A 14270-nucleotide genomic window follows, 5' to 3' on the forward strand; every position below is an offset into this window, starting at 1 on the left:
CAGGGGACACCATGGAAATCGGAGCTACTGTTTACAGGATGCTCCTAGTGTCTGAGGACCCTCTTGTTGTAAACGGTTAAGTGAATTCACTCCAGAACAAGACCAGAAATGTGGAATGGGAATCGGCACAGAGTCCCTCAAGGCCATCCCAACTCTCATGCTGAGGTGTGCTGAACTTAGAGTGATTCACATTAACCAGACCTTCGTGCCAGTCATCCCAGTGCCATCAGATGATGGATGGAACTGTCCTGCCGCCCATCGTTGCGATGAAAAAAAAAAAGGCACCATCCAGACAACAAGCACATAGCTTGGCATCCTGGTGCAGATCTACAGATATGTTGTACAATCTGGATTTAATGGGTTTATACCATAATAGATGTTGGCCTGTTCTATTACAGGGCACCCGCCCTCTCCATAATTGTGGGCATATCCTGATGTGATTCTGATGTGCTGAGTCAGCCAACACATTCTAACTACAATTGGTAAGATAATGCTCAGAAACAGTGTTTCTTCTAAGAATAAATATCCAGATGCTCTTCGAGACTGTTCAAGTGGATTCCACTCTTGGAACATGTCTGCCCCGTGCAGGTGAGATCAGATTCTTTTTGGCCAGCAGTGTCTTGTGGAGCTACACCTGTGTCCTCGGTGCCCTGACCCTCCGTCCACCCCGCCCCAAGGCATAAAGGAAGGAGTGGGCCCTCTTTCCCTCCATTCCCTCTGCTCCAGACTCTACTACTGCTGGGCAAGAGGGAACTGGAGCAGCATTAACCCATGCAGCCTCTTAAAGCCTCAGATGCAACACGTGTGGGTCAACAGACACTACTATGAACAGTTCTGGCTCCAGCACATGGCGCGCATGCACACCCATGTTTGGAATCCAGATAGAGACCACACATCTCAAAGAACCTCCAGTTACAGTAAGTAACCTTCTCTTGCACACATACAAAATGGGAAATGACTGCCTAGGAAGAAGTACTGTGGAAAAGGGACCTGGGGGTCATAGTGGATCACAAGCTAAATATGAGTCAACAGTATAACACTGTTGCAAAAAAAGCAAACATCGTTCTGGGATGTACAACTAGCAGAAGTATTGTAAGCAAGACACGAGAAGTAATTCTTCTGCTCTACTCCGCGCTGATTAGGCTCAACTGGAGTACTGTGTCCAATTCTGGGTGCCATGTTTCTCCAATTTGTCCACATCTTTCCTGAAAATCCAGAGAAGAGCAACAAAAATGATTAAAGGTCTTGAAAACATGACCTATGAGGGAAGGTTGAAAAAACTGGGCTTGTTTAGTCTGGATAAGAGAAGACTGAAGAGGGGACATAAGTTTTCAAGGACATAAAAGGTTGTTACAAGGAGGAGGGAGAAAAATTGTTCTTCTTAACCTCTGAAGATAGGACAAGAAGCAATGGGCTTAAATTGCAGCAAGGCCAGTTTAGGTTGGACATTAGGAAAAACTTCCTAACTGTCAGGGTGCTTAAACACTGGAATAAATTGCCTAGGGAGGTTGTGGAATCTCCATCATTGGGGATTTTTAAGAGCAGGTTAGACAAACACATGCCAGGCATGATCTAGATAATACTTAGCCCTGACTTGAGTGCAGGGGGCTGGACTAGATGACCTCTCGAGGTTCCTTCCAGCCTGACACTTCTGGACAAGTAGCCACACTCATTGGCATAAACATGGACCTAGCCATGGGCGCCAACTTATATGGGCTCCTGGGGCTTTAGCCCCAGGAATATTCACAGACAGGGGCTCTGCTCCAGCAATATTTGGAGCTAGGTTTCTCCCCTGCTCTGCGCTGCCGGCAGCCCAGAGCCCTTTAAATCCCAGCCGCAGCCGGGAGTCAGAGGGCTCTGGGCTGCCCGCTGCGGCGGGGAGCTCAGAGCCTTTTAAATCCCGGCCGCGGCTGGGATTTAAAAGGCTCTGAGCTCCCCGCCGCAGCGGGCAGCCCAGAGCCCTCTGATTCCTGGCCGCAGCTGGGATTTAAAAGGCTCTGGGCTCCCCGCGGTTGCAGGCAGCCCAGAGCCCTCTGATTCCCGGCCGCGGCTGGGATTTAAAAGGCTCTGGGCTCCCCGCCGCAGCGGGCAGCCCAGAGCCCTCTGATTCCCGGCCGCGGCTGGGATTTAAAAGGCTCTGAGCTCCCCGCCGCAGCGGGCAGCCCAGAGCCCTCTGATTCCCGGCCGCGGCTGGGATTTAAAAGGCTCTGGGCTCCCCGCGGTTGCAGGCAGCCCAGAGCCCTCTGACTCCGAGCCGGGGCTGGGATTTAAAGGGCTCTGGGATCCCCTCGGCTGCCAGCAGCCCAGAGCCCTTTGAATCCCAGCCCCTGTCCACTGATTGCCCCCTCCCCAGACCTCTGCCCCAACTGCCCCCCAGAACCTCCACCCCCTATCTAAGCACCACTGGTCCTTGTTCCCCGATTACCCCCTCCCGAGACCCCTGCCCCTAACTGCCCCTTTGGACCTCAGCCCCTATCTAAGCCTCCCTTCTCCTTGTCCCCAACTGCCCCCTCCTGAGACCCCACCCAACTTCCCCCCCAGGACCCCACCCTCTACCTGTCCCCTGATAAACCTCCTAGACTCCCATGCCTATCCAATTGCTGCCTGTCCCCTGACTGCCCCTCCGCACCTCTGCCCCATCCAACCCCCCCTGCTCCTTGTCCCATGACTGCCCCCCGGAACTCCCTACCTCTTCTCCAACCCCCAAACCGCTTACTGTGCCACTCAGACCAGCGTATCTGGCTCCGTGCAGCTCCAGACAGTTGCTGCCATGCTCCCCCATGGAGCCCACAGCCCTCTCCCACCCCCAGCACCTGCCTTCCAGATTTGAACACCTCAAAATTCAGGAGTGCTCAAGCTTGGTTTGGGCAGCTTTTACTTCATTTCTCCCAAATCAGTTTCCCCTGCAAGGTGCCAACTGAAGGTGTTGGAGAACAGAGAGATTGGGTGGCCTCCTAATGCCTGGAAAAGAGACAAAGGCCGGAGGAGGGAGTGTCAGTGCCTGTGCGGACTTCTGGGAAGTGCACGGTGTGGAAGGGGATGCTGTGATGCTTTGGAACAACTCCATACAAAGCCAGTCAGGACTCTGGGGGAGCCTCCTCTCTCGGAGCATACTGTCTCCAGGGCAAGAAGCTTACACCTTCCTGGGTCTGACCTCGGAGCATTCAGCATGCCCTTCCACACCATGCACTTTCCACAGCGAGTCTGCCCAGGCTGGTCCTGGGGCAACCAGAGGTCCCTGTACCCCAACTCCGCAGTCAGATGTGACTCTCAGCCAGACAGTAAAACAGAAGGTTTAGTAGATGACGGGAACACAGTTTAAACAGAGCTTGTTGATACAGAAAACAGAACCCCTCTGTCAGGTCCATCTTGGGGGGTGGGGAGCCCAGAACCAAGTTCTGGGTCTCTCCCCATTTCCCTAGCCAGCTCCAAACTGACACTCCCTCTTCTGGCCTCTGTGTCTCTTCCGGACAAGGAGGCCACCTGATCTCTTTGTCCCCAACACCTTCAGTTGGCATCTTGCAGGGGAAACTGAGGCACCCACACAGTATTCAGAGAAAATATTAAGAACATTCCCACTTCATCACAACAGGTGCAACAAAATATAATACTGTATATTGAAGTAGGCAAGTGCTGCTTCTGACTTTCCACTTTTAATTGACCCTTGTAATCTTGTGGCACTGACGCGTTGTAGCTTCATTTTATATCGGCTTACAGGGCGGGAGCGGGGGGGCACCACCATTTTGGGCCCCACCAAAAATTATACAAACCTGCCGCCTATGGACCTAGCAACACTACCCTTTGTGTTTCTCACACCGACTAAGCTACTGCTCACTCCTCTGGAAGCTGAGCTCAGGGGTTACCCGGAAACCACAGTGGGGAAATATACAGAAACCCACAAGCCAAGCAGAGCTAGCTGATGCAGGTACATCGTGTCAGCCCTGCACTAATGGCCCGTTGAATGCTGGACATGATCTGAGGCCCAAACCCTCATGCTAAGAGAAACAATTGAGCTCAGAACCAGCTCTCTGCTCCCCTCATGCTGCCCTGCTCAGGGACATGGCAGCTCATAGAGCCCAAGCTTCCACTGGTGGTGGGCAAACAAGGAAGTGAAAGGCTCCCGAAACGGAGTGAACTTCTGCAGCGGATCAAGCTGAGCCCAGATCTCTCCCTCTGCAGCTCACGCTGCACGTCACACCTGCTTATGCAGCTTCCCCCTCAGCACCATGTCGGAACAGCACCCAGCACAGCAGTGGGGAGCCAGCCTCAGAGGAGAAAGGAGCAGAGGCTCCGTCTCCTCAAGGTGATCCTGATGCCTCTTGAATGATTGTGAGGCTCTCAGCTACTTAGAGTGATGTGCGCACCCTACAAATGCCTATCAATGAAATTGCTACGTCCCTTGGCCCTGTCTCCCAGATCTGGGTCACTTGTATGGAGCCCCTTACGCAGCTCCCCCTAGAGTGGTTTCAAAGGTTCCCTCAGCTGGGATTGCAATGATGCCTGAGACTCAGCTGAGATCAGTGGAGCAGCCAATGCCGCCATGTGTCAGAGGCGTATTTCTGGCTGCCCATGGCTCAGCCTCTACCCCAGAGGAGCAGCAGTTGTAACAGGCAGTGACATTTCATGGCTTTGCTGGCAGCAGCATGTAAAGTCACATCTGCCTTCCTGACACTCCCGGCAGGGTGGAAACCAGTACTGAGTAAATGTCACTAGGAGCCCTGAAGTGCAGCAGTGACCTCCGCCTCCTGGCCCAGGCGCACGGGCAGCTGCGACTTACAGCAAACGGATTAAGGCTCTGATGGTGCGGCTATGAGGCAGCCTCCTGGAGACCACAGCCACCCCCGTCTCCTTCCCTAGCAAGGATCTAGGGATGGGCCTGAGACACAGGCCCCAGCTGGCACAATCAGCCCCAGCTGCGAGAAACCTAGGACCTGGCTGTGATTCTGCAAGCCAGTGTGAGCAGTGCCTGCTCTACTCCAGGGCAGAGCCTGCTGAGGCCCACAGGCTGTAGGGGGGCAGGGAGGCATTTAACCCACTGATCCTATGATTCATCTACTTTAAGGCTAGACGGGACCATTCTGATCATCTCACTGAGCTGATTAACATGGGGTGTAGAGTTCTCCCAGTAACTCCTGCATGGAGTGTCCAGCTACTAGCAATGGTCAAGACCGTGAGACTATGCTGGGATGCTGAATGTTTGCTGCTGTAGCCTAGTATTTGATTTCCCAGCTCCCTCTCTCTACACTGCCCACCAAGTGTGGGGGAGCGGAAAGCAGGAAGCCTGATCTAGTGATTAAAGCACAGGATGGGGCCTCAGGAGAGCAGGGTCCTATTCCTGGCTCTGCCACTGGCCAGCTGGGTGACTCTGGGCAAGTCACTCCCACTCTTTGAGGCAAGGTTCCCCATCTGTAAAATGAGGCTGGTGCTTCCCTGAATTGCAGGGGTATTTGGAAGCTCCGTTTGTCCACGTGCTTTGAGATCCTTAGACAGTGCATCTAGAGCATCTTCTATTAGTACCTTTGGGGAAAGTGTCCCACCCACACACAGCATTTCCTTAGCATCCTCTCGCTGTTCCCCTCGCTGCACAGAGTACTAAAGCAATGTCCCACAGAAAGCTACTAGGCTGCAGGGTTTGGAAAGGCTCCTCCCTATATGGCCCTCATCACTACAGTACCTGAGTAGCCCCTCACCCTCCTGAGGATTTTATCCTCCCCACACCCTGTGTGGCAGGGAGGGAGATATTATCCCTTGGTAACAGATGGGGAACTGAGACACAGAGAAACTAAAGGACTTGCCCAAGGTCACCCAGCAGATCAGTGGAAGGGCCAAGAATTGAACCCAGAGCTCCTAAACTCCACTGCAGAGCCCTCTTCAATCGGCCATCTTGCTTACCAGGGTAATCACCCAGTCCCAAAACCAGCTGATAAAATCCAGCCTCCCGCTTCTTCAGGATCCTTCAGGAATGCCCACGTCCCTTTGGTAACGGTCTCTAGCCCTCATGGTTGCAAAGAAAACTCTGAAAATGTGAACCCGAGTGCAACTGAGGCAGCAACATCTGAGAGAGAGCCTGAGACGTGATCTCTGGCCCCCGTTCGCCTCAGTGGGTGTTAGCTAGTGGGCTGGATTTCACTGCATGGAAGAAAGGGCAAGCAGGATCCTATCATGAAGGTCTGCACAATCTGTGCTGAGTGCCGGCTCATTGGGAAGCCCTGGCCTTGGGAGACACCACCAGTCGTCTACTCCAATCAAGGAGACACGCACAAGAAACCAGAAGGGCACCCAGGCCCCACCAAGGGGAAGTCGAGCCTGGATGCCCTCCAGCCCCACTGAGGAGGAGCCAAGACCAAAGAGCCCAGCCAACATGCATGTTCATCAGTGAACACCAGCACAATCTGTTGAGTGGTCTCCCTCGAGGGAGGAGCTTTTCTGGTAGTTGGAGCTGGGAGTAGAACCACTCACTTTATTTTTCCCCGCGGTGATAGAGTGGAACAGGATACTGTGGGTGAGGATGCGTCATTGATTGAGTGATTTATTTTCTATGGTTTCAGAATTCCTCTGCTCTCATTCATTAAATTGTGTTCAGGTGTGGTCCCTCGCCTCTGTGTTCAAGCAGTTAAGGGTCTGGCACCACAACACAAGCTGTGCATGAGCTAGCCTACCCCAGCGAGCTTGAATCCAGCTAGCACGGGGGGTGAGAGTGGTGAAGAGGGTGCATCATGGGCTTCCACGCCAGAGGTAGAAGCCTGGTGCAGACTCTGAGTACATACTCAGCTAGCCCGCTCGGGAGCACGTGCTGTGCTGGCTTCACTGCTCGTTACCCACGCTAGCTGGATTCACGCTAGCTCAGGCAGCCGAGCCTGTGCACAGCTTTTGCCGCGTAGACATTCCCTACATCAGACAGATAAGGCTCTGGGTGCAGCCTTCATGAACAGGGCCACCCACGTACAGGCACGTGCAATGACCTGGTGTGAATATGATGAGGGGAAGTGGAATGTAAAGGCTGCTGGGCAGCCAAACCTGACTGAGAACTGTCTGTCTTCCTCAGGCAAGAAGGAACCTGGTTATTTTTAAATCGGTGGGCCCTGTAGATAGCTACGTCAAATGCTGTTCCTTGTGCAAAGGAGAAGAGGAAATGGTTTACTATTTCCTGAAATTTCCTGGGCTTGTTTCCGTGTGCACGCGCATATATGCACGTGTTCCTAAAATGCTCACTTCGCTAATTCACCCCCTCTCTGAGAAAATGACGACAGTTGTTTATAAAGTGGGGTCACCCAGACATGAAACAGAAATTATACCATGCATTCCCACGTGGAGGAAAGACCTCGGATTGTGAAGGGTTTTTAGTCTGGCAGATAAAAGCATAACAAGATCCAATGACCAGAAGTTGAAACTAGACAAATTCAGACTAGAAATAGGGTGCACATATTCAATTCAATGGCAATTAACCATTTGAACAATTTAGCTAGAGATGTGGTGGATTCTCCATCACTTGAAGTCTTCAGATCAAGACTGGATCTCTTTCGAAAAGATATGTTCTAGCTCAGCCAGAAGTGATGGGCTTGGGGTGAAATTACTGGGTGAAATTCTATGCAGGAGGTCCGACAACATTGTCCTGATCTTAAAATCTGTGAACCCAGGTGACCAATCAGTGTGAATTGTGAATACCTGTGGTGAACTGTTTATAAGCAAAAGAATCAATAGTCCAAAACCTGTTAGCATCAACTATTCTGCATGGTGGATAAATGAACAGAAGTCATTACCTGTTTGGGGACAATTTCCCAGCAGAAAGAAAAGCTAAATCCATGGACCAAATTCCCTTCTGGGTTTTGTTCACCCATCTCTAGCCATGTGCTTATGTTTCATGGATGTCATAAAGTGACATGGACGGAAATGAGCTTATTGATTGTGCTCTGGTTCTTTGCTTTGGAACCTTGAGTCAATTTGGCCTTTTAAGTTGCCTCTGTTCTTTTATTAATACTTTGCCTTCTTTTTCTCAACAGTGCTGTCCAATTACGAATGAGTGCAGAGGGCTCTGAAAGGGCAGGGGTGCAGGGAGAGAAAAGCTAGCTACAGTCATATTTAAGCATTAACTGGCAAGTTTTCTATTCCAGAAAGAAAAGACAGCGACAGCTAAAATCACATTGCTGGCGGGTTATCCTCCTGCTTTCATCTTGTTTTAGATTTGTTCATAATACCTAAGAAACGGTAGAACCTCCTCGTAAATAGCCCCCTGTCAGCTACTCGATATTTCTAAAGAAATATTTAAAGCAACTTTGCACTGATTTCATGCTAAATATATTACTAATAATTTACACTTCTACTGTATCCTTCATCCCACTACCTCAAAGCGCTGCTCAGACATTCATTAATAACATTGCTTTCCATTTATATTGGACTATCAAGCTCAAGACATGTGAGCAGCATTGTCATCTCTTTTTCACAGACTGAGCAACCGAGGCACTGGAGAGTCAAATGACTTGCTCAGGGTTACACAGCGAGTGAGCAGCACCACTAGAAACAGAACCCAGGAGTCCTGACTTTCTGCCCTGCATTCAGGTTACTAGATCAAAGCTGCCTCTGGAGAACCTCAGAATCAAAATGGTGTTAGGGCTAAAGCACAGGGCTGGGAGGCAGGGGATTTAGTTTCTATTCCTGCCACAGGCCTCTCATGGCCTCAGCTTCCCCATCTAAAACACGAAGCTAAGGACAATTTCATACCTCACAGGAATGTCAAGAAACTCACCTCATTAATGTGTGCACAGGGCTGTCAGGCCTTCAGAGGGCAGGTGCTGCAGAAACACAGGGTGGTATTATGCCTCAAGGGCCCAATGTCGAGACAACTTTGCTTCCAAAAACGTAGGTGATTTTAAAACACTTTCTTACCCTAAGCCCACAGAAATACCTCCCTCCTTAAAAAAACAAAATATCCCTTTGGAAAGCAATTGCCATTTCCCCAGCAACCAACCATTGCGGCTTGGATCAATGAGCTAGTGCAGGGGTTCTCGCAGCAAACTTTTTGGTGGCCCCAGAGTGCGGCCACCAATTCTTGCTGGTGGCCACTATGACAATTTTTAATTAACTTTAGGAAAAATAAATAAATATGCAAAGACACACGTCCAGATCTTAGTACTTTTATCTATGTGGGGTGGTGGGTTTTTTTTTGCAGACTCAATAATAAAAATAATGCACAGTTGTCTCTATTCTTTACTGGACCTAAGCAGAATAGAAACACAAATAAGGTGCTTTGAACATTCTTGTCTTTTTTCTTGTTGGTTTTTGGGTGTGTGGTGTTTTTTGGGTTGTTGGGGTTTTTTTTAGACTTGCTAGCTATAAGTAAGTCTGCTGTGAAAAGTGATATTTGCATGTTTAATATCATTTTTCACAGCAGACTTACTCAGCCCCTACAAATTAAGCCCTGGATGGGGAGGTGGCTACAGAGGCAGCAGGGGCCAGGGGCAAAGGGGCACGTAATGGGCTCTGTTTAAGGCTCTGGAGTGGGACTCAGAGGATCTGGGCTCAGTTCCCAGCTCTGCCACAGACTCCCCGCGTGATCGTGAGTAAATCACCAAAGGCTGGATCCAAAGCCCACTGCAATCAATGGTAAGATTCCCACTAAGATCAGTGGAACTGGACCAAACCCATATTGCCTCAGTTCTCCAGCTGCAAAATGGGGATCACAATATTACCTCTCTCTCGTCTATGTAGATTCTAAGCTGTTTGGAGCAGGGCCTGTCTCTTGGTTGAGGCCCCTACATGTTACTGTGATATGTAGGAGGATCTGGTGGGTTCTTACTGTGGGGCGCATAGTTGCTCATCATGCCAGATCAGGCCACTTGATCATGTCTGATCTGCCTCTGAGAGAGGCAAACTAAGCCCTCCGTATGCACCTGTACAATGTTAATTGTTGTATGCAAGAGGAAAGTCTTCCTGCCTGACCTTTCCAGCAACTAATTTATGCCCTGGAGTCTGAGAGTTTAGTCTGAATGCTTATCATGGCATGAATCCGGAGGCTCCCCCGGCTTGGACACCTCTAACAGCGAATTAATTAATGAATCTGTACAGGGCAGCATCTTGCTCTACCAGCTCATCAAAATGGGCCTGCCAGGTGCTATTACAGCCCTCAGGAAGCCTTGTTTTTCCCCTGAGGGTCAGAGGTTGCAGGGAATTATCACCAAAGATAAGGCTTAAGTTTCCTCTTCTAAGGTGATGCCAGTGCTTCTCCAGACTGAGTTATTCTGAAGTTCAAGCAGATCCCTTTGGAGACAGCAGGATATTGCCATACATTGAACACTGAGACATCAGAACCAGCCTGTTGTTCCACTTGGCCAATGCGCTGTGAGATTCTGCCATCCCCATCTGCGCGCTGGTTTGAAGTTGCCAACAATGACAGAAGGCTTCAGTGCCTGAAGCAGCGTCTTTCCCTACCCTAGCACGGGCTTTGGCTTTGCAGCATTAGTGCCGTCTGTACGTTCCACCATTATCGTCAGGTGGGATCTTTCATCTTGGACTGAAAAGCGCTCCCAATTCTTCTGACAGGAAATCAGAGAGTCTCGGCAGCAGCTGGGAATGAAGGCACCTTCTTCCTTGCCTTCCAGTTCAAATATCTAGTGATATTCAGGTCCTGGTGCTTTCCTCTGCAATTCTCCTTCATGTTTTGGAATTGCTTGCCTGAGTTGTTTTGTAAGCACCAGCAAACCCCCCCCCCCACACACACACACCCTCCCCAGCATTTATATAACACTTTTTATAGTCCAAGGAGATTGTGATATTAGCCACTTATTTTCATTTCACATCAACTGACTGTGAAATCAGGAATTGTTGTTAGCTGATTTTGAAGAAAGGGAAACAAAGGCAGGGATGTGAAGTAACTTGCATACGATCACAACCAAGTCCGTGTCAGAGCTGGTTCCTTTCTGCTTGCTTCCTGCCTCTCCCCCAGACCTCACTAGAGAGGAGTAATGACAGGAGAGTTGGGTAGTGAGCGGAGCTGTACATTTAGTGTTTAAAGACACTGCGGTCTGTAGCAGCTGAAAGCTGTCTGGTGGCTTGTGTGACAGGTTATTCATCCCACTTCCCATAAACCACCGCCATATTAGGGACTAGCCAGCATCTCTGTGGCACTCCCAGCAGAGAGGCCATTCCCCCTTTCCTTTTAGAGAAGGTCCCTCTCTGGCTTGTTACAGATGTAAGTTCTGATACTGGTGCCCATCGAGATCCCTGGGTGCTTTTCATACAGCAGGACTGTTAGCTGATATCCTGGCTAGAGTCCAGCTTTGGGAATGACGTGCTGCCCACTGCAAAAAGAACAGGAGTACTTGTGGCACCTTAGAGACTAACAAATTTATTTGAGCATAAGCTTTCGTGGGCTACAGCCCACTTCTTCAGATGCATAGAATGGAACATATATTGACAAGATATATATATATATATATATATATATATATATATATGTACAGAGAGCATGAAAAGGTGGGAGTTGTCTTACCAACTCTGAGAGGCCAATTAAATAAAAGAAAAAACTTCTGAAGTGATAATCAAGATAGCCCAGTACAGACAGTTTGATAAGAAGTGTGAGAATACTTACATGGGGAGATAGATTCAAAGTTTGTAATGGCTCAGCCACTCCCAGACCACTGCGGTTTCAGCTACATAAGGGATGTATCACTGTGTCTGGTGCTGAATGGTAGTGTGAGGCTGTGGGGTGTTTGTTAATTAACTGTATTCCACACTAGAGGTAACTGCATTTGCATGGGGGATGAAGCAATGCAGGCTGTATTTTGGGGCATTCTGTTTGTGCCCCTTTGGGATGAGGCGCCCGATATAAATGTGGCATCTTCGTATTTGATACTGAGCGTTCCCTTGCAGTCGTCATATCAACAGGGAATGAAGGAGGCATTGATGAGCTAACAAAGGCGAAAGGATCCAAAGCAAATTGCTTATCAGGGTTTTTAAGCCAGGATCAACAGTGCTACAAAAGGAAATTGATGTAATAAAAAGAGGGTGACACCTCCCAAACCTTCCGGTGTCTTGGAAATAAGTTAATTTACAAACGCTGTGTTTGCCTGTCCGCTCACAAGATGAGTTTAACCTCACGCAGTGGCAAGGTTATGTTTTCCCTGTTAGACAAAGCGCTTCCAGCTGCCGGATGTCACTTGGGCTGGAAAATGCCCAGCTGCTTTCCATGTTGTGTTGAGATGCAGTGATACAGGATGCGCTTACAGGAGCATTCTAGCCAGTGACCGAGCACGCTCATCGGGGAGCTGAGCCCGGTTTTCATGCCCTCACCTTAACAAAGATCCCAGCATGAATGGGGAGGTCCAGAGAAGGGCACCCAAGATAGCTAGAGGCCTGGAGATACTGAACAAATACTGTCTTGTTTAGGGTTGAAAGGAGAGAAGTGAAAGGGAACTTGATTGAAGATCTGGCATAAGAACATGAAAGTGCCTTTTAGGTTGTCCCATCACGTGAGAACAGGGCATGACCCAATAGCCTCCAGTGGTGCCACCTCTGAGGTACCCCAAACTAAGCAGGGCTGGGCTCAAGTTGCTACTGGAAACGGTGTGGGTGATTCTGTAGGTGCCATACTTCGCTCTGAATCAATCCCTCCACTAGCATGGCAAGAAGGGGTGCTCTGTGGCTGGAAGTGCCACCTTTTGGACAGGAAATAAAACGAATGCCTTGGCTGACTGTGGTCATTAAAGATCCCATGGCACTCTGTGTCGGAGCCAAGCTGGTGATGCTGGAGGCCAAGCCAACTTCCAACCAAGGAAGAGTGCTTATTCTGCCCATTTCTATTCCCCCTGCAGCATTAGTTGGATACAGTAATCTCAGTCACCTCCTGTCCTGAACGGGTGTGTGCTGATGTCATACACCATTGGACACCTGATGCAGTTGATGCCTTGGGCAGCACACAGCTGGATGAAAGGATGTTTCTCAGTGGTTTGTATAGTAGTTTGCCAGTAAAGTGCCTTGGGGTCCTTTAGAATGGAAGATGCTGTATAAATATCAGTGATTATTATTGGCTTATTTATACGTTTAGGCCAATGTGCTACCCTGGCTGTCTCTCATTCAGACAAGCACAAAACAGATGATCCCAGTCCCTCAAATTCACACTGCTTCAGGCTGGATGTGTCTCAGAAGTTACTTATGCACCCTGAGATGTTTGGGATTCCAGTTCAGCCCATTTCAGAGGTAGGGTCCAAGTGTGAGTTAGAGCTGGTCTGGAATTTTCCATAAAAATCTTGTTTTGACAGAAAATTTAAATTTTCTGAGGGGAAAATGTTGATTTTTTTTTTTTGCCCCAAAAAAATCAGTTTTTCCATCAGGAAAATCTAAACAAAACATTTTGTTTCAAGTTGGGTTGCAATTAATCTGTGCATCAGCATGAGCTGCAGTGGTGCCTTATGGGAGTTGTAGTTTGGGTGCCTCAAGCCCCCATTCTCTCCTAAAGACTGGGCTCCCTGGTTGGACTATATCTCCCATGACGCCCCACAGCTTCTCTGCCTGAGGAAGAGAACATAGTGCATCATAGAAGATGTAGTCTGACCAGGGAGCCCAGCCCATAGTGGAGAACAGGGGCATGAAGCACCTAAACTACAACTCCAATGAGGCACTGGAGCATCTCAAGTGGGTACAGATTCATATCAACCAGCCCAAAGTGAATCAATTCTGACATTTTCAAATCTAAATTTTTCTGAACTGTCTGTTTCATTACACATTTTGAATTTTCAACCTGATTCAGGACAAAACCAAATGTCAAAATATCAGAATTTCCTGGGGGATGATGTGAGCTAGGATCTGGATTTAAATGCCCCCAGATCCTGCAGGGGAGGAGGGGCGTTGGGATCTGGGGCTCCCATCTGGATCCATCTCTAGTTCTAAGCTACTTCTTTTTTACACCTTCCTTAGCCCTAAATGCCTGATTTTCCACATTGTGGTGCACCCCAATATCACACATGCACTGGCCCAAATGCAGCCTCTGGGTAAGCAGGTGCAACTCCCATTGACTTCACTGGGAATTTCACATCCTTGCAGCAGGTCTGACTTTGGCCTTATTAATTGTATGTTCATTCAAGCACCCTCCGCTGAATAAATCTTGCATTAGAGGACATTATGGCAACCTTATTCAATTAGCTGCCTTCTTCACCAGTCTCTGATTGCATTTGCTTGGTGTACACGAACAAGTGCTGGCCGCCTGCAAGGGGCCTACAGCCTAGCTCGGACAGATGCTGTATGCCAGTAAGAGCTGGAGGGGATGTAGGAATCTCGTA

The 14270-nt window shown here is 49.2% G+C and overlaps 1 long non-coding RNA gene across 2 annotated transcripts in view; it reads right to left on the bottom strand.

The window, feature by feature from the left end:
* Positions 1-14270, bottom strand: part of LOC123370799 — a 38859-nt gene that overhangs the window by 14993 nt on the left and 9596 nt on the right. For both annotated transcript variants that reach the window (XR_006579556.1, XR_006579557.1), the window contains exon 3: positions 8744-8789. This is a non-coding gene — a long non-coding RNA (uncharacterized LOC123370799). The remainder of the gene's footprint in view (positions 1-8743; positions 8790-14270) is intronic.

This window comes from Mauremys mutica, chromosome 5 (genome assembly GCF_020497125.1).
Source record: "Mauremys mutica isolate MM-2020 ecotype Southern chromosome 5, ASM2049712v1, whole genome shotgun sequence".
Lineage (NCBI taxonomy): Eukaryota > Metazoa > Chordata > Testudines > Geoemydidae > Mauremys > Mauremys mutica.